Source organism: Hemiscyllium ocellatum, chromosome 3 (genome assembly GCF_020745735.1).
Source record: "Hemiscyllium ocellatum isolate sHemOce1 chromosome 3, sHemOce1.pat.X.cur, whole genome shotgun sequence".
Lineage (NCBI taxonomy): Eukaryota > Metazoa > Chordata > Chondrichthyes > Orectolobiformes > Hemiscylliidae > Hemiscyllium > Hemiscyllium ocellatum.
The window spans coordinates 92,843,040-92,858,252 of NC_083403.1; the positions used below are offsets into that span (position 1 = coordinate 92,843,040).

General features: G+C 46.1%; 1 protein-coding gene across 1 annotated transcript in view; it reads right to left on the minus strand.

Annotated features, from left to right (window-relative positions):
- Window positions 1–15,213, minus strand: part of LOC132835750 (collagen alpha-1(XIX) chain-like) — a 178,982-nt gene that overhangs the window by 16,036 nt on the left and 147,733 nt on the right. The window lies entirely within an intron of this gene.

The following is a 15,213-nucleotide window of genomic DNA, read 5'->3' on the forward strand; positions in this document are numbered from 1 at the left end:
ATTGCAGTGTGTTTGGAGTCACATGTTCGCCACTCCAGGTAAGGACAGCAGATTTCCTCTCCTCAAGGACATTAGTGAACTGGATGAGTTTCCACAAATTTGATGATGGTTTCATGGTCACTGTTGCTGAAACTAGATTTCAATATCAGATTTATTCATCTGGAGGGTGTGACACAACAGACAATAGACAATAGGTGCAGGAGTAGGCCATTCAGCCCTTCGAGCCTGCACCGCCATTCAATATGATCATGGCTGATCATTCCTAATTAGTATCCTCTTCCTGCCTTATCTCCATAACTCTTGATTCCACTATCTTTGAGAGCTCTATCCAACTCTTTCTTAAATGAATCCAGAGACTGGGCCTCCACTGCCCTCTGGGGAAGAGCATTCCACACAGCCACCATTCTCTGGGTGACGAAGTTTATCCTCATCTCTGTCCTAAATGGTCTACCCCGTATTTTTGAGCTGTGTCCTCTGGTTCGGCACTCACCTATCAGCGGAAACATGTTTCTTGCTGCCAGAGTGTCCAATCCTTTCATAATCTTATATGTCTCAATCAAATCCCCTCTCATTCTTCTAAACTCAAGGGTATACAAGCCCAGTCACTTCAGTCTTTCAGTGTAAGGTAATCCCGCCATTCCACGAATTGACCACGTGAACCTATGCTGCACTCCCTTAATAGCCAGAATGTCTTTCCTCAAATTTGGAGACCAGAACTGCACAAAGTACTCCAGGTGTGGTCTCACCAGGGTCCTGTACAGCTGCAGAAGCACCTCTTTGCTTCTATATTCAATTCCTCTTGTTATGAAGGCCAGCATGCTATTAGCCTTCTTCACTACCTGCTTGCTTGCCTTCATTGACTGGTGTACAAGAACACCCAGATCTCTCTGTACTGCCCCTTTACCTAAATTGATTCCGTTGAGGTAGTAATCTGCCTTCCTGTTCTTGCCACCAAAGTGGATAACCATACATTTATCCACGCAGCAGTGATGTAAGTCTCATAACCCAGAGTGCCAGGCTGATGTTCAGGGGAAATTCTACTATGACAAATGGTGAAATTTGAATTAAATTAAATCTGGAATTGAAAAGCTAATCAAATTGTTGATTGTCTTTGACAGAAAACATCAGATTTATTAATGTCTTTCATGGAATGAAATCAGCCATCTTTAACTGGTCTGGCCTATATGTGACTCCAGATCCACTACAATGTAACTGCCTCCGAAATGGCCTAATAAGCCCCATTCATTTCAAAGGTAATTAGGGGCTGGCAATAAATCTGGCCAATGCAGTAACACCCATGCAAATGTGAAACAAAATCTAAAATTCATGATATAGTGTGATTTGAACATATTAGCTTGTGCCTCTCGATTACTGGTCAAGTGATACTATGACTATGCCACTGTCTCCTTCAAGTTACAGGAAGGTAACGGAAAACTAGCCCAAAAAACTAGGTAAAATGAATTTTATTGCAAATAGCAATCAGAGAGTGTAGCAATCGTCTATCTATTACTAATCTCTTATCACAAAGCAGTAATTCCACAATGTTTGCATAATGAATTTACAAATCTACCTCCGAGTTGGACAAACATCGTTGAATCATTCTGGGAGCTCTGTTACAAGTTACCGAAATCCATTGATGAAGTGACTGGCAGGTAAGCACAGTGTGGCAAACTATTCGATTAAACTATCTGAACCTCTTTATTAGATTATTGATTTGTAAGCACTGCTGGATATACATTATACAACGTTTGCATTGTCTGATTAAGTTAGTGTTCACACCTAAGAGTAATGAATAATTACTGACAGGACTTCAATGGCATTTAACTGTACACCAATCAGATTAAAAACCAAACATGAGCAACAGATATGGTAAGAAATGGAAGAAATTGCAAATGAACTTTATTGTCTCATTCAAGTTATGAGTGAATGTGTGCACAGATCTGAGTGAATGTGTGCATGGATCTGAGTGGATGTGTGCATGGATCTGAGCGGATGTGTGCACAGATCTGAGCGGATGTGTGCACAGATCTGAGTGATTGTGTGCACAGATCTGAGTGAATGTGTGCACAGATCTGAGTGAATGTGTGGACGGATCAGAGTGGATGTGTGCACGGATCTGAGTGGATGTGTGCACAGATCTGAGTGAATGTGTGCACAGATCTGAGTAGATGTGTGCATGGATCTGAGTGGATGTGTGCACAGATGTGAGTGGACGTGTGCATGGATCTGAGTGGATGTGTGCACAGATCTGAGTGGATATGTGCACAGATGACAGGATGTGTGCACAGATCTGAGTTGATGTGTGCACAGATCTGAGTGAATGTGTGCACAGATCTAGTGGATTTGTGCACGGATCTGAGTGGATGTGTGCACAGACCTGAGTGGATGTGTGCACGGATCTGAGTGGATGTGTGCAAGGATCTAGTGGATGCGTGCATGGATCTGTGTGGATGTGTGCATAGATCTGAGTGGATGTTTGCACAGATCTGGGTGAATGTGTGCACAGATCTGAGTGAATGTGTGCACAGATTTGAGTGGATGTGTGCATGAATATGAGTGGATGTGTGCACAGATCTAAGTGAATGTGTGCACAATCTGAGTGGATGTGTGCACGGATCTGAGTGGATGTGTGCACAGATCTGAGTGAATGTGTGCATGGATCTGAGTAAATGTGTGCAAGGATCTAGTGGATGCGTGCATGGATCTGTGTGGATGTGTGCATAGATCTGAGTGGATGTTTGCACAGATCTGGGTGAATGTGTGCACAGATCTGAGTGAATGTGTGCACAGATTTGAGTGGATGTGTGCATGAATATGAGTGGATGTGTGCACAGATCTAAGTGAATGTGTGCACAATCTGAGTGGATGTGTGCACGGATCTGAGTGGATGTGTGCACAGATCTGAGTGAATGTGTGCATGGATCTGAGTGAATGTGTGCACGGATCTGAGTGGATGTGCGCACGGATCTGAGTGAATGTGTGCACAGATCTGAGTGGATGTGTGCACAGGTCTGAGTGGATGAGTGCACAGATTTGAGTGGGTGTGTGCATGGATCTGAGTGGATGTGTGTGCAGATCTGAGTGGATGTGTACGTAGATCTGAGTGGGTGTGTGCATGGATCTGAGTGGATGTGTGCACAGATCTGAGTGGATATGTGCATGGATCTGAGTGGATGTGTGCACAGACCTGAGTGGACGTGTGCACGGATCTGAGTGGATGTGTGCACGGATCTGAGTGGATGTGTGCACGGATCTGAGTGGATGTGTGCACGGATCTAGTGGATGCGTGCATGGATCTGGGTGAATGTGTGCACAGATCTGAGTGAATGTGTGCACGGATCTGAGTGAATGTGTGCACAGATCTGAGTGAATGTGTGCACGGATCTGAGTGAATGTGTGCACAGATCTGAGTGGATGTGTTCACAGATCTAGTGGATGTGTTCACAGATCTGAGTGGATGTGTGCACGGATCTGAGTGAATGTGTGCACGGATCTGAGTGGATGTGTGCACAGATCTGAGTGGATATGTGCATGGATCTGAGTGGATGTGTGCACAGATCTGAGTGGATGTGTGCATGGATCTCAATGAATGTGTGCACAGATCTGAGTGAACGTGTGCACAGATCTGAGTGGATGTGTTCACAGATCTAGTGGAAGTGTTCACAGATCTGAGTGGATGTGTGCACGGATCTGAGTGGATGTGTGCACGGATCTGAGTGAATGTGTGCACGGATCTGAGTGAATGTGTGCACGGATCTGAGTGGATGTGTGCATGGATCTGAGTGAATGTGTGCACAGATCTGAGTGGATGTGTTCACAGATCTAGTGGATGTGTTCACAGATCTGAGTGGATGTGTGCACGGATCTGAGTGAATGTGTGCACGGATCTGAGTGGATGTGTGCACAGATCTGAGTGGATATGTGCATGGATCTGAGTGGATGTGTGCACAGATCTGAGTGGATGTGTGCATGGATCTCAATGAATGTGTGCACAGATCTGAGTGAACGTGTGCACAGATCTGAGTGGATGTGTTCACAGATCAAGTGGAAGTGTTCACAGATCTGAGTGGATGTGTTCACAGATCTAGTGGATGTGTTCACAGATCTGAGTGGATGTGTGCACGGATCTGAGTGGATGTGTGCACAGACCTGAGTGGACGTGTGCACGGATCTGAGTGGATGTGTGCACGGATCTGAGTGGATGTGTGCACGGATCTAGTGGATGCGTGCATGGATCTGTGTGGATGTGTGCATAGATCTGAGTGGATGTGTGCACAGATCTGTGTGAATGTGTGCACGGATCTGAGTGGATTTGTGCACAGATCTAGTCGATGTGTGCACGGATCTGAGTGTATGTGTGCACAGATCTGAGTGAATGTGTGCACAGATCTGAGTGAATGTGTGCACAGATCTGAGTGCATGTGTGCACGGATCAAGCGGATGTGTGCACGGATCTGAGTGGATGTGTGCACAGATCTGAGCGGATGTGTGCACAGATCTGAGTGGATGTGTGCACGGATCTGAGTGGATGTGTGCACAGATCTGAGTGAATGTGTGCACAGATCTGAGTGGATGTATGCACAGATCTAGTGGATGTGTGCACGGATCTGAGTGTAGGTGTGCACGGATCTGAGTGAATGTGTGCACAGGTCTGAGTGAATGTGTGCACAGGTCTGAGTGGATGCGTGCACAGATCTGAGTGGATGCGTGCACAGATCTAGTCGTTGTGTGCACAGATCTGAGTGAATGTGTGCACGGGTCTGAGTGGATGTGTGCACGGATCTGAGTGAATGTGTGCACAGATCTGAGTAGATGTGTGCATGGATCTGAGTGGATGTGTGCACAGATGTGAGTGGACGTGTGCATGGATCTGAGTGGATGTGTGCACAGATCTGAGTGGATATGTGCACAGATGACAGGATGTGTGCACAGATCTGAGTTGATGTGTGCACAGATCTGAGTGAATGTGTGCACAGATCTAGTGGATTTGTGCACGGATCTGAGTGGATGTGTGCACAGACCTGAGTGGATGTGTGCACGGATCTGAGTGGATGTGTGCAAGGATCTAGTGGATGCGTGCATGGATCTGTGTGGATGTGTGCATAGATCTGAGTGGATGTTTGCACAGATCTGGGTGAATGTGTGCACAGATCTGAGTGAATGTGTGCACAGATTTGAGTGGATGTGTGCATGAATATGAGTGGATGTGTGCACAGATCTAAGTGAATGTGTGCACAATCTGAGTGGATGTGTGCACGGATCTGAGTGGATGTGTGCACAGATCTGAGTGAATGTGTGCATGGATCTGAGTGAATGTGTGCAAGGATCTAGTGGATGCGTGCATGGATCTGTGTGGATGTGTGCATAGATCTGAGTGGATGTTTGCACAGATCTGGGTGAATGTGTGCACAGATCTGAGTGAATGTGTGCACAGATTTGAGTGGATGTGTGCATGAATATGAGTGGATGTGCGCACAGATCTAAGTGAATGTGTGCACAATCTGAGTGGATGTGTGCACGGATCTGAGTGAATGTGTGCACAGATCTGAGTGAATGTGTGCACGGATCTGAGTGGATGTGTGCATGGATCTGAGTGAATGTGTGCACAGATCTGAGTGGATGTGTTCACAGATCTAGTGGATGTGTTCACAGATCTGAGTGGATGTGTGCACGGATCTGAGTGAATGTGTGCACGGATCTGAGTGGATGTGTGCACAGATCTGAGTGGATATGTGCATGGATCTGAGTGGATGTGTGCACAGATCTGAGTGGATGTGTGCACAGATCTGAGTGGATGTGTGCATGGATCTCAATGAATGTGTGCACAGATCTGAGTGAACGTGTGCACAGATCTGAGTGGATGTGTTCACAGATCAAGTGGAAGTGTTCACAGATCTGAGTGGATGTGTGCACGGATCTGAGTGAATGTGTGCACGGATCTGAGTGGATGTGTGCACAGATCTGAGTGGATATGTGCATGGATCTGAGTGGATGTGTGCACAGATCTGAGTGGATGTGTGCATGGATCTCAATGAATGTGTGCACAGATCTGAGTGAACGTGTGCACAGATCTGAGTGGATGTGTTCACAGATCAAGTGGAAGTGTTCACAGATCTGAGTGGATGTGTGCACGGATCTGAGTGGATGTGTGCACAGATCTGAGTGGATGTGTGCACAGACCTGAGTGGACGTGTGCACGGATCTGAGTGGATGTGTGCACGGATCTGAGTGGATGTGTGCACGGATCTAGTGGATGCGTGCATGGATCTATGTGGATGTGTGCATAGATCTGAGTGGATGTGTGCACAGATCTGTGTGAATGTGTGCACGGATCTGAGTGGATTTGTGCACAGATCTAGTCGATGTGTGCACGGATCTGAGTGTATGTGTGCACAGATCTGAGTGAATGTGAGCACAGATCTGAGTGAATGTGTGCACAGATCTGAGTGCATGTGTGCACGGATCAAGCGGATGTGTGCACGGATCTGAGTGGATGTGTGCACAGATCTGAGCGGATGTGTGCACAGATCTGAGCGGATGTGTGCACAGATCTGAGTGGATGTGTGCACGAATCTGAGTGGATGTGTGCACAGATCTGAGTGAATGTGTGCACAGATCTGAGTGGATGTATGCACAGATCTAGTGGATGTGTGCACGGATCTGAGTGTAGGTGTGCACGGATCTGAGTGAATGTGTGCACAGGTCTGAGTGAATGTGTGCACAGGTCTGAGTGGATGCGTGCACAGATCTGAGTGGATGCGTGCACAGATCTAGTCGTTGTGTGCACAGATCTGAGTGAATGTGTGCACGGGTCTGAGTGGATGTGTGCACGGATCTGAGTGGATGTGTGCACAGATCTGAGTGGATGTGTGCACAGATCTGAGTGGATGTGTGCACAGGTCTGAGTGAATGTGTGCACGGATCTGAGTGAATGTGTGCACGGATCTGAGTGGATGTGTGCACGGATCTGAGTGGATGTGTGCACAGATCTGTGTGAATGTGTGCACGGATCTGAGTGGATGTGTGCACGGATCTGAGTGGATGTGTGCACGGATCTGAGTGGATGTGTGCACAGATCTGAGTGGATATGTGCACAGATCTGAGTGGATATGTGCATGGATCTGAGTGGATGTGTGCACAGATCTGAGTGGATGTGTGCACAGGTCTGAGTGGATGTGTGCACGGATCTGAGTGGATGTGTGCCCGGATCTGAGTGAAAGTGTGCACAGATCTGTGTGAATGTGTGCACAGATCTGAGTGGATGTGTGCACAGATCTAGTCGATGTGTGCACAGATCTGAGTGTATGTGTGCACAGATCTGAGTGAATGTGTGCACAGATCTGAGTGAATGTGTGCACAGATCTGAGTGCATGTGTGCACGGATCCAGTGGATGTGTGCATGGATCTGAGTGAATGTGTGCACAGATCTGAGCGGATGTGTGCACAGATCTGAGTGGATGTGTGCACGGATCTGAGTGGATGTGTGCACAGATCTGAGTGAATGTGTGCACAGATCTGAGTGTATGTATGCATAGATCTAGTGGATGTGTGCACGGATCTGAGTGTATGTGTGCACAGATCTGAGTGGATGTGTGCACAGATCTAGTCGTTGTGTGCACGGATCTGAGTGTATGTGTGCACAGATCCGAGTGAATGTGTGCACAGATCTGAGTGCATGTGTGCACGGATCTGAGTGGATGTGTGCACAGATCTGAGTGGATGTGTGCACGGATCTGAGTGGATGTGTGCACAGATTTGAGTGGATGTGTGCACAGGTCTGAGTGAATGTGTGCACGGATCTGAGTGGATGTGTGCACGGATCTGAGTGAATGTGTGCACAGATCTGTGTGAATGTGTGCACAGATCTGAGTGGATGTGTGCACAGATCTAGTCGATGTGTGCACGGATCTGAGTGTATGTGTGCACAGATCTGAGTGAATGTGTGCACAGATCTGAGTGGATGTGTGCACGGATCTGAGTGAATGTGTGCACGGATCTGAGTGAATGTGTGCACAGGTCTGAGTGGATGTGTGCACGGATCTGAGTGAATGTGTGCACGGATCTGAGTGGATGTGTGCACAGATCTAGTCGATGTGTGCACGGATCTGAGTGTATGTGTGCACAGATCTGAGTGAATGTGTGCACAGATCTGAGTGAATGTGTGCACAGATCTGAGTGCATGTGTGCACGGATCCAGTGGATGTGTGCACGGATCTGAGTGGATGTGTGCACAGATCTGAGCGGATGTGTGCACGGGTCTGAGTGAATGTGTGCACGGATCTGAGTGGATGTGTGCACAGATTTGAGTGGATGTGTGCACAGGTCTGAGTGAATGTGTACACGGATCTGAGTGGATGTGTGCACGGATCTGAGTGAATGTGTGCACGGATCTGTGTGAATGTGTGCACAGATCTGAGTGGATGTGTGCACAGATCTAGTCGATGTGTGCACGGATCTGAGTGTATGTGTGCACAGATCTGAGTGAATGTGTGCACAGATCTGAGTGGATGTGTGCACGGATCTGAGTGAATGTGTGCACAGATCTGAGTGGATGTGTGCACAGATCTAGTCGATGTGTGCACGGATCTGAGTGTATGTGTGCACAGATCTGAGTGAATGTGTGCACAGATCTGAGTGCATGTGTGCACTGATCCAGTGGATGTGTGCACGGATCTGAGCGGATGTGTGCACGGATCTGAGCGGATGTGTGCACGGGTCTGAGTGAATGTGTGCACGGATCTGAGTGAATGTGTGCACAGATTTGAGTGGATGTGTGCACAGGTCTGAGTGAATGTGTACACGGATCTGAGTGGATGTGTGCACGGATCTGAGTGAATGTGTGCACGGATCTGTGTGAATGTGTGCACAGATCTGAGTGGATGTGTGCACAGATCTAGTCGATGTGTGCACGGATCTGAGTGTACGTGTGCACAGATCTGAGTGAATGTGTGCACAGATCTGAGTGGATGTGTGCACGGATCTGAGTGAATGTGTGCACAGATCTGAGTGGATGTGTGCACAGATCTAGTCGATGTGTGCACGGATCTGAGTGTATGTGTGCACAGATCTGAGTGAATGTGTGCACAGATCTGAGTGCATGTGTGCACTGATCCAGTGGATGTGTGCACGGATCTGAGCGGATGTGTGCACGGATCTGAGTGGATGTGTGCACAGATCTGAGTGGATGTGTGCACAGATCTGAGTGGATGTGTGCACAGGTCTGAGTGGATGTGTGCATGGATCTGAGTGAATGTGTGCACGGATCTGAGTGAATGTGTGCACAGATCTGTGTGAATGTGTGCACAGATCTGAGTGGATGTGTGCACAGATCTAGTCGATGTGTGCACGGATCTGAGTGTATGTGTGCACAGATCTGAGTGAATGTGTGCACGGATCTGAGTGGATGTGTGCACGGATCTGAGTGGATGTGTGCACGGATCTGAGTGGATGTGTGCACAGATTTGAGTGGATGTGTGCACAGGTCTGAGTGGATGTGTGCATGGATCTGAGTGAATGTGTGCACGGATCTGAGTGAATGTGTGCACAGATCTGTGTGAATGTGTGCACAGATCTGAGTGGATGTGTGCACAGATCTAGTCGATGTGTGCACGGATCTGAGTGTATGTGTGCACAGATCTGAGTGAATGTGTGCACAGATCTGAGTGGATGTGTGCACGGATCTGAGTGGATGTGTGCACGGATCTGAGTGGATGTGTGCACAGATTTGAGTGGATGTGTGCACAGGTCTGAGTGAATGTGTGCACGGATCTGAGTGAATGTGTGCACGGATCTGAGTGAATGTGTGCACGGATCTGAGTGAATGTGTGCACAGATCTGTGTGAATGTGTGCACAGATCTGAGTGGATGTGTGCACAGATCTAGTCGATGTGTGCACGGATCTGAGTGTATGTGTGCACAGATCTGAGTGAATGTGTGCACAGATCTGAGTGGATGTGTGCACGGATCTGAGTGGATGTGTGCACAGATCTGAGTGGATGTGTGCACAGGTCTGAGTGGATGTGTGCACGGATCTGAGTGAATGTGTGCATGGATCTGAGTGAATGTGTGCACGGATCTGAGTGGATGTGTGCACGGATCTGAGTGAATGTGTGCACAGATCTGTGTGAATGTGTGCACGGATCTGAGTGGATGTGTGCACAGATCTAGTCGATGTGTGCACGGATCTGAGTGGATGTGTGCATGGATCTGAGTGAATGTGTGCACAGATCTGTGTGAATGTGTGCACGGATCTGAGTGGATGTGTGCACAGATCTAGTCGATGTGTGCACGGATCTGAGTGTATGTGTGCACAGATCTGAGTGAATGTGTGCACAGATCTGAGTGAATGTGTGCACAGATCTGAGTGCATGTGTGCACGGATCCAATGGATGTGTGCACGGATCTGAGCGGATGTGTGCACGGATCTGAGTGGATGTGTGCATGGATCTGAGTGAATGTGTGCACAGATCTGTGTGAATGTGTGCACGGATCTGAGTGGATGTGTGCACAGATCTAGTCGATGTGTGCACGGATCTGAGTGTATGTGTGCACAGATCTGAGTGAATGTGTGCACAGATCTGAGTGAATGTGTGCACAGATCTGAGTGCATGTGTGCACGGATCCAATGGATGTGTGCACGGATCTGAGCGGATGTGTGCACGGATCTGAGCGGATGTGTGCACAGATCTGAGTGGATGTGTGCACAGATCAGAGTGGATGTGTGCATGGAGATGAGTGAATGTGTGCACAGATCTGAGTGGATGTGTGCACAGGTCTGAGTGGATGAGTGCACAGATCTGAGCGGATGTGTGCACAGATCTGAGCGGATGTGTGCACGGATCTGAGCGGATGTGTGCACAGATCTGAGTGGATGTGTGCACAGATCAGAGTGGATGTGTGCATGGAGATGAGTGAATGTGTGCACAGATCTGAGTGGATGTGTGCACAGGTCTGAGTGGATGAGTGCACAGATTTGAGTGGGTGTGTGCATGGATCTGAGTGGATGTGTGCGCAGATCTGAGTGGATGTGTGCGCAGATCTGAGTGGGTGTGTGCATGGATCTGAGTGGATGTGTGCACAGATAATTGAAGATGGCTTGTCAGCAGGGAGTGCAGTTGATAAAGCATACAGTGTTCTCAACTCTATTAATAAAGGCATAGAGTACAAGAACAACGAGTTGATGTTAAACTTGTAGAAGACTGATATTAGACGTCAGCTGGAGAACTGTGTTCCATTTTGGGTGCCACATTATGGTAAAGATGTAAATGCATTGGACAACTTGCAGGAGTGATTTACAAGAGTAGTCCCAGGAATGAGAAATTGCAGTCATGAGGATAGATTGAAGATGTTGAGTCTGTTTTCCTTCAAAAGAAGAAAGACGAAAGGAGATCTGGTAGATGTTTTCAAAATCATGAGTGGTCTGGTTAGAGTAGATCTAGAAAAATAATCCCCACTGAAATTACTGAAAGTACTGAAATTCCAGCTCTCAAATCAATTCAGAACAAGAACTCAGCAGCATTGAAGGGATTAAATCTGGTGTTAATTCTGCATTCTGAAGCCATGCATTGACGCTTGTTGACTTTCTATGCCCGCGCCTTGTTGATCTGTCAGTTGATGAGTGGTTAAGGAGATCTTAATGACCTTACAGGAGACAGGGAGCGGTGGTATCATCGACTATGGCTGTTTTGGGGGTGGGAGGGGAGTAGGGGGGTCCGCATGATTCCTGATTGTTGGCAGGTGAAGGATTGACAAATTCCTGCAGGTTTCCACTTGGATTGAGGCTCAGCCATTGGACCCAGCACTATGCCCTGACAGGGGACAACATAACTGCCTCCTCATGACTTCCTGTGGTGGGTTTTGAATTCCTGTTCCCAACGTATTCGTCCGTGACTCTGGATTATTGTAAGGCAAGCAAAATATTGTGGATGCTGGAGATCTGAAATAAAAATGGAAGTGCACGAGAAACTCACAAGTCTGGCAGTGTCCATAGAGAGAGAAAAACAGAGTTAATGAATTTTGAGAAGAGTCATACCAGACTCGAAACCAAGGTTACCTCTGTTTCTTACTTCTCCACTTATGTCAATTCTCCACTTCTTCTTGGAGAAGTGGCCTAAACTGATTCCAACTACCATCACCCTCCATCATCTAATCAATCTTATACTCACTTTCAACAACTACTTCTTTAACTCCTCTCACTTCCTTCAGGTCAAAGGTGTGACCATGGGTACCTGCATGGACCTCAGTTACACCAGTCTTCTTTGGGGGATGTGAAACACTCCTTGTTTCAATCTAACTCAGGGCCCTCTCCACCCAGCTCTTTCTCTGGTCCATCAATGAAGCTGCCACACTTTCTTGCTCTGGACAGTGAAAATTTATCAAGTCCATTTTGCCCTCACCGTCACCGAGTCCATCTTCAACTCCTCCCTTGCCTTCTTTGACATCTCTGTTTCTATTTCTGGGGATTGGCTGGCCACAAATATCCACTACAAACCCAGTGATTCCCACAGCTACCTTGACTATGCATCCTTATGCCCTGCTTCCTATATGGACTCCATCTCATTCTCCCCCATTTCTCCATCTCTGTTGCACCTGGTCGGATGATTCCACCTTCCACAGGGGGGCCTCAGAAATGTCCACATCTTTCTTCAACTAAGGATTGCACACTACCATGGTCAACAGGGCCCTTAGTTGTGACTGACTCTCAGGATTAAACAATTCTTAGATAAGCACATGGATGATTTTGGGATAGTGTCAGGGGACGAGCTGAGAATAGTTCACAGGTCAGCACAACATTGAGGGCTGAAGGGCCTGTTCTTCAGTGTATTGTTCTATGTTTTATGTTTTATGACTCATTTCCTGTGCTTCTGCCCTCACCACTTGTCTTCCCTCCCACAACAATGATAGGGTGCTCCTTGTCCATACTAACCACTCCACCAGTCTCTATATCCAAAAGTATGTAAGCTGTCATTCCCATCACTTTAAACGGGATGCCCCCACCAGACAAATAATCCCCTCTCCTGCTTTGTCAGCATTGCACAGGGACCATTCTCTTTGCAATACTCTGGTATACTTATCCTCCATTCCCAACATCTCCTCACACATCTGCGATGCTTTCGCATGCAATTGCTACATGTGTCATGTCTCTACATTTATCTCTTCCTTCCTCACTATCCAAGGCCACCCAAACATACCTTCCAGGTGAAGCAGTGATTCATTCAATCTAGTCTACTGTACTTCATTCAGTCCAATCGACTGTATTTGCTGTTCATAATTTGTGAGATGAAACACAGACTGGATGACTGCTTTACCTATGCTATGTCTGCAAAAATGGAGCTTCCAGATGACTGCCAAATCAACACACCACCATGTTCCCTGGCCAACATTTCTCTCACAGGTCTGCTGCAGTGTTCCAACAAGTCTCTGCACAATCTCATTTTCTATTTGGGGAACTCTAAGACTCTCGGATTAAACAATAAGTTCAATAATTTTAGATCCGGATTCCATCCTTTTTTTTTGTCAGTCCCACATGTGGTCCTGTTATGACATGAGACAAAAATAAAAATTGCTGGAAAACTCAACAGGTCTGGCAGCATCTGTGGAGAGAATTCAAAATTAATGTTTCGGGTCGAGTGACCCTTCCTTGGAATTTTTATGACATGGGTTGCTTTGAGCACAGTCACCCACTCTCACATAGTCTTAGGCATTTTAGCAGATTATATGGGTTGCATTCAGTACAACTCATCCAGTTTCTCTTACTCTTTGCTGTTATTGTCATTTATTTAGCTTATCTTCAGTCCAAGCTTGCTACCTATTAGCTTCTCATTTACCTACCCTGTTCATATATTTCTCGCTGGGCTCTATCTCCACTTATTCACTCACTTCTGCACTTGCACTGCTTACCACCTCACCTTTGGTTTCATCACAAATCCGACTTTTTCCTAGCCGCTGACAGTTTTGATAAAGAGTCACCTAACTCAAAATACTAACTCTGCTTTCTACCTCCAGATGCTGCCAGACCTACTGGGTTTCTTCAGAAATTTCTGTCTTTTTTTTGTCTCAGATCTCCAGTATCTGTAGTTCTTTGCTTTATTTTTGTGAAACATGATTTTTCTTTCATAAATCCATGTTGACATTGCCCAACCTTATCATTATTTTCTAAGTGCATAGTTATTACATCCTTCATAACAGATTCTAACAATTCTCCTTTTACTGATATAAACTTAACAGGTCTATAGTTCTCTCTTCTCCCTCGCAGTTCTTTCTTAACTAGTGGGATTATCTCGGTTACTTACCAATTTGCCAATAACATTCTGGAATCTTCAGAACTTTGAAAGCTATCTATCATCTCTACAGCTATATCCTTTAACAAACAGGGACATAACACATCTATACAGGGATTTATCAACTTGTAATTCAATTAATATTTTGAGCTCAACTTTATTAACACTAATTTATTTTTAGTTCCTCATTGTCACAAGTCCTTTGATTGCCTAGCAGTCCTTGAAGATTTTCTGCATTTTCCTCTGTGAATGTAGATACAAAGTAGTCAATTAGTTCCTTTGCCCATTCCCTGTTCTCATTCATAAAATTTATCGCAGTGGGACCATTGGATGCAGCCATTTTGGCGCGAGTGATTTGGCACAGCCTATTTTGCCGCAGATCCATTTAGGCACAGAACTATTTTGGCGCAGATATACGGTAGTCATCTACAAAAATCAACATAATAGTGGAATAGATAGTTTCCAGTGGTTTGTAGTTATTTGTGTATCAACTGCATTGAGTCTGTTATTAGTCCACTCCTAACCATGGTTCCTCAAAATTTCTAAAAAAAAACATAACCCATTACATTCCCTGAATTTCTTTAATTTCAACGGAATATTGTGCCCTGCTACGAGATGTACAAGTTCAAAGTCACAGTTGATACTATCAGGGTGGCATATAGGCTGTATTTCCAAAATCATTTCAAATAATTTATCATATGTTGTTCGTAACTTATTTGGGAGTAAAGCGTACAACAGTGGGAACACGCCTTTATGTATTTCCCTAAAATAGCATAAACATGTGAAAATAGAGATGGGGAAATTTTGAATGTTCCATCAACATATAACTTTTTTGATTGCTTCAGAAACTCGACATTCCCTTTTTCTTCCAAATATAAGAATTCTGCAGGTGGTGCTACCGCTGTCGGCTAGTAAAAATTGTTCTTCACTATAT